Genomic DNA, 6000 nt, shown 5'->3' with positions numbered 1-6000 from the left:
AAATGCCTGGGAAACAACATGCTACAGGGAAAAGAGTGCTCACTCAACCATCAAAGCAAGACTTGGGTTACAACCCTGACTCTCATACTTACTAACTGTGTGACCTTGAGTCAGTCACTCAACCTCTCTCCTCTTTAGTTTCCTTATCTATAAAATGAGGTGGGTGTACTAGGCAGTCTCTGAGGTCCCTTTCATCTTTATCTAGATCTTTCTATGGACTTTGTGAGGGCAGAGTCACTTTATGTTTTTTGTTTTGTTTTGTTTTCTAAGTGCCTAAGCATTTTCATAAGTTTTTTTTTTTTTAAATAAATGCTTAGTTCCACTTTCAGTCTCTCTATGAAGTCCAGGGCATGTAATGACTCATAGAATTGAGATCTGGAAAAGACCTTAGAGTTCATCAAGTTCAGGTTCCTCACTTTATAGACAAGGAAGTTGAGCCCTAGAGGAGGGCAGTGACTTAGCTAAAATCAGAGATAGTATTAGCAGAGCTGAGATTTGAACCCAAGTCTCATGATTATATTTCTAATAATCAGTGTTTTGTAGTCACCACATCCCCCAACAGAAAGTAATTGTGACCCTTTCTATAGCCAAAGTACAGAACTTTATGTACTACTATGTACTTATATTAAAATCTGCTCTAATATGGATTATAGCTATTTAAATTATATATACAGACATATGTGTATGTGCATATATGTGTACATGTGTAGATAGATGATAGATAAACATCTACATATATATACATATATAATTGAAGGAAGAGAAAAATGTCACCAAATGGACTTGAAAAGGAAGCGTGGAGAATAAATAGTCAGTTGTATACACAGAGATGTTGGAAGGCAGAATGAGATTGGAGAATAACTTAAAGTCCAATCTGGCTGGAGCATAAATGTATATGAAAGACAATCAAATGAAATAAATTTAGAAAAGTAGGTTGGAGTAAAGCTATGAAGGACTTCAAAGGTGATTTTATATATGTATATATATATATACATATATAATATATATTCATACACACATACATGTTTATATGTATATGTGTATATGTGTGTGCATATTTGCATTTATGTATGCATAGATACATGTATGTATTAATAAACCATAGTCCTTACTACATAATATACAATTATATTATAGAAATATATGTTAATATCTGTATTTTATGTGTGAATAAGCCATAGTCCTATATAATATAGTTATATTATAGAAATATATTAGTATTTAATATATACTTAAGACTATAGTTTATTCACACATGTGTGTATATATGTGTGTATGTATACATATATGTGTGTGTATACATACACACATATACATATGTGTATATATATATATGTATAACCATGTAACCTTTGAGGTCCTCCATAGGTTTACTGCAACTTATTTTTCTAAATTTATTTCATTTGACTATCTTTCATAAACATTTATGCTCCAATGTATATTAATATATAATATTATGTATAATAAGGATTATGGTTCATTTATCTTTGTTTTTGTCTTTGCCTTTATTCCTTAAAGTATCTTGCACATAATAAGTACTTTAAAATATTTGTTGGATTTCAATTTAAGATACAGTTAGTGTTTTTTGGATGAATTCCTAATTAAGTGACATTAGTAAAAGATTAATCATTTTTCCATGGTTCTCTCTAAAATATTATGTTGGGTCCTGTATTTTGCACATTAGACTTCTTTATCTGGAACTGAGAGTCAGAAAGCCTTGGAAACACTTGAGATGAATACCCTTCACTACAAAGACAGCAAGGTCAAGTGGGCAGAGGGCTGGAGACCTTGATTCCAATCACTCTTCTGTCATTATCCTCTCTGAGCATTAGTTTTCCCATCTGTAAAGCTGGGACAATAACATCTTCCACTGCTCACCTCACAGGATTGGTACGAGGATCACATGAAATAACAACCAGGGAAGGATTCTAAAAACCAAAAAGCAATGTGTTGTTATTGTCACCAGTGATGCCAGTGGAGAAGCCGTGAGCAGTGACAGGACAACTTTTCCACTCACCTAAGTGGTAACAAACAGAACAACCCATCAAGAGAAAGTACATCTAAGGATTATAAACCTAGAGTCATTCTGCACAGACTCAGCTAAAAGGTATAGGCAGAAAAATACAATGAAGATTGCAGGTGTGGTTACCATGGCTACTAAATGTCCTCATCATGGTTTGGTTTCTTTTATTTAATCATGAATTCATGAGTACAAGGAACAGTATCATTTTAAAGGTTCTTTGTGGTTAAACTCTTGTGTGGCCTGCACTTAAGAAGTGACCTGAAAAATTGAAGGGAAAGGGGATAAGAGAAAGGGCGGGGAGATAGAAGGGAGGGCAGATTAGGGGAAAGGGTATTCAGAATGCACACCATCTTGAGGTGGGGGGAGGGACGAGATGATGAGAAAATTTGGAACTCAAAATCTTGTGGAAGCGAAAGTCAAAAACTAAAAATAAATTAATTAATTAAAACATGAGAAAATATATTTTAAAAAAAAGAGAGTGACCTGAGTCTCAGCAAAATGAGGACTTAGAGTGGGAACACTACCAAGATTGAAAGCTTCTTCAAAGCTCCTTGGCTATCCCCCAGGTAAATGCTGGAAGCTGAACAGCAATTTTTTGTAAACTTTGCAAAATCTACTCCTGCAAGAAAAACTTGCAAAGCACCAGAAAGCCTCTCTGAGATAATGAAAAGGCAAAGCTTTAGAATACATTCTGCAACAATGAAGTGAGCAGAGCTAGGGGAGCAGTGTACACAGTAACAGTAATATTGTAAAGATTATCAACTGTGAAAGACTTAGCTACTCTGATCAAGATAATGATCCAAGACAATTCTGAAGGACTCCTGATGAAAAATGTTATCCATCGCCAGAGAGAGAACTGATAAACTCAGAGTACAAATTTGAAGTATAATTTTTTCTACTTTCTTTCTTGCTTTTTTTTTTTTTGCATGATTCCACATGTACAATTGATATCATATTGCTTGCTTTTTCAATGAGTAGGGAAGGGGCTGGCGGGAGGGAGAGAATTTAGAACTCAATTTTTTAAATGAATGGCAAATACATAAATAATAATTTTAAAATTAAATAAAAAAGAATATACTGTCAACACTAGAGGTAACTTGGTAGCTCTTAGAAGCCTGCTCTGTTCCATCACATCTCTGCTTGTGTGTAGGTTTTGTGTTTATGGCCTATTAGTTTCCATAGCCATTAGGTCTATTTCAGCTTCTAAAGTATTGGATATTGTGGGGTTTTTTTTAACAGTCTAGTCCAGTGTTAGGATTGGTGATATTGTTCTATTCTTATCCAAAATAAAAGGGCAAATTTGAGTTCTTCAGAAATTCCATATGGTTGAAACCACAAATTTCTTTTTCAAAATGGAAGTCATTACCTTCCCTGTCAAATCTGCCCCTTCTTCCAGATTCTACTGATGGACCCACCTTCTTCTCAGTCACCCAGGCTCAGAGTCTAAAGATTAACTTTGACTTCTCCTCTTCTACTCTTACTCCATCCAATCAATTACCAAGTCCTTTTGTTTCTACATCTGTAATATAAAGGAGTATGTTGGTAAATGTTTGATAACTAGTTCTCCAAAAGGCTTTAGGCATACTTTTAAGTTTGATCTGTATTTTATTAACTTTTTCTCCATCACTTTCTTAAGTCTGGACAATAGAAAAAATCCAGTGTTTTAAAAAGCCCTAGTTTATAGCATTTGCTGATTTCTGAGGTGTAAATGCTCATACTGAAATTTTAACAGTCAGCTTGGGGCTGTAGGGACTGACTCTGACAAACCCCTGAGATTATATATCATAGATGACCTTTTTTTCTCACATGGCCATCACCCTTGTTCAGGCCCTTAGCATTATTAAACCTGCTATAATCCTCTCCTAACTGCTTTCCCTGCCTCTGATCCATCCTTCACACCCCTACCAAAATAATCCTTCTAATGCATTGGGACTCCTAGCCAAAATCAGTGGTTCCTTCTTGTCTAGGCTAAAATACTAATTCTTTAACCTTGCCTTTGAAACTCTTTGAAGTTTACCCCAAACTATTTTTCTAAATATATTTCATTTGACTGCCTTTTATACATGTTTATGCTCCAGTTGCACTGGACTATAAGCTATTCTCCAATCTCATTCTGCCCTCCAACACCCCTCTGTACTCAACCAGCTATTTATCCTCCATGTTCCCTCTTCAAGTCCATTTGGTGAGATTTTTTCTCTTCCTTAGGTAGAAGCTACTTCCTCCATAAAACTGTCTTCCTCTCATAATCTGTCACTCCTCAGATTTTCCTAAAATATCTTCTCTTGATCTCGGTTTTGCCAACTTGAATAATACTCTTCTAGATACATGTTCTTTCCCCACAGGTATGCTGTGGACTTTTTTTTTTCATTTTTGACTCCCTTGTTCAGTGTCTTGCACATAGTAATCCCCTCCCCCCCCTTTTTTTAGGCAATCAGGATTAAGTGACTTACCCAGGGTCACACAGCTCATAAAGATCTGAGGCCAAGTTTGAACTCAGGTCCTCCTGACTGCAGGACCAATGCTCTTATCTACTGGGCTCTTAACAAATTATAATTTTATTATTTTTTGTTTCATGTATTTCAAATATCCAAATGAACGGATGGTGACCTCAGTTCTCTCCAACAATGGAGCTAATAGTGTATCCATGGCTGCCCCCCACCTCTGCCACCCTCTGGTAAAGCTCTCATCTATGTCTTCCCCTTAAATTTATCACCAGGATACACTCAACATGCTTCCTAGCTTTCTCTTGATATCAGAATTATACCAATGGAAGACAAAGGCTATTCATCAGTTGGCCCTCATACTTGGACATATGACTGGCTCTTTGGCAAACATGTCTTCTTTTCTGGGCATCATTTACTCCTGTTCTTCATAATTCCTTATTTAACTGTTGCCGAATATTTCATTGCCTTCTAATGTCTATAACTTGACTTCCTCAGAGACTGGGGCATTATTTATCTTAGAACCATGCAATATAACTCCTCCACCAAAGGAATATATAGGTATTGGACCTGTGATCTTACAGTAGAGAACATCCTCTACTAATCCAGGTTGGTACTTTCTTTACAACTGAGAAAATAGCCCAGACTCAATGAGAGGTGGCACAGTGGATACAGCACCAGGCCTAGAATCAGGAAGACTCATCTCCACTAGTTCAAATTTGGCCTCAGACACTACCTAGCTGTGTGACCTTGGACAAGTCACTTAACCCAGGTTGTCTCAGTTTCCTCATCTATAAGATGAGCTGGAAAAGGAAATGGCAAACCTCTCCAGTATTTTTGCCAAGAAAACCCCTAATGAGGTCATGAAGGGTCAGACATGACCAAAACAACTGAAAAACAAGAATGATTTATTCACAACCACGTTACCAGGATGCATGAGAGACAGAATTTGAACCCCAGTCTTTCTGGATCTATGGCTGCATCTCTATCCATATCCATACCACATCTTGGTATTAAGTGTTGGTAAAATATAAGTATCAAAAATATGAGCCTTTACTTTAGAAAAATTTTGGAATCCTTCTAAGCCTGGCAACTAACCAATAATTTCTGGTTTGGTGGTAATATTTAATGTTCCCACTTGGGTTTCATTTTTCTCCATTACTACCACTACCATCATTAGCAACAAAAAATCATTGCTGTTCTGAATAAAATGAAACCATTTTTCATTTGGAATATTTTTGGTGGGTCCTTTTTCTTTTTTGTTGTTAATGGGGGAATTTTTTTCCAACTAACCCCAACCCTTACTAGGCAGCTATGAAATGTCTTTATTTTCATTGTGATCTCTGCCTTCTCTAAGATAGCCTCTTTTGACCTACAAAAGCCAAAGTCTTGATCTCTTACAAAGGACACTGAAACCCTTTGGAAAAACAATTTAAAATTGAACTGAACTCATGAGCTTCTTGAAGTTGAAATGTCCATGTGCAGAGGCCAAGATGTCGGTCCAATGTTATTGAAAGTCAATACATTTGTGTAAGC

This window comes from Vombatus ursinus, unplaced genomic scaffold (genome assembly GCF_900497805.2).
Source record: "Vombatus ursinus unplaced genomic scaffold, bare-nosed wombat genome assembly UNPS02014814.1, whole genome shotgun sequence".
Lineage (NCBI taxonomy): Eukaryota > Metazoa > Chordata > Mammalia > Diprotodontia > Vombatidae > Vombatus > Vombatus ursinus.
This window is presented reverse-complemented; position numbering follows the sequence as displayed.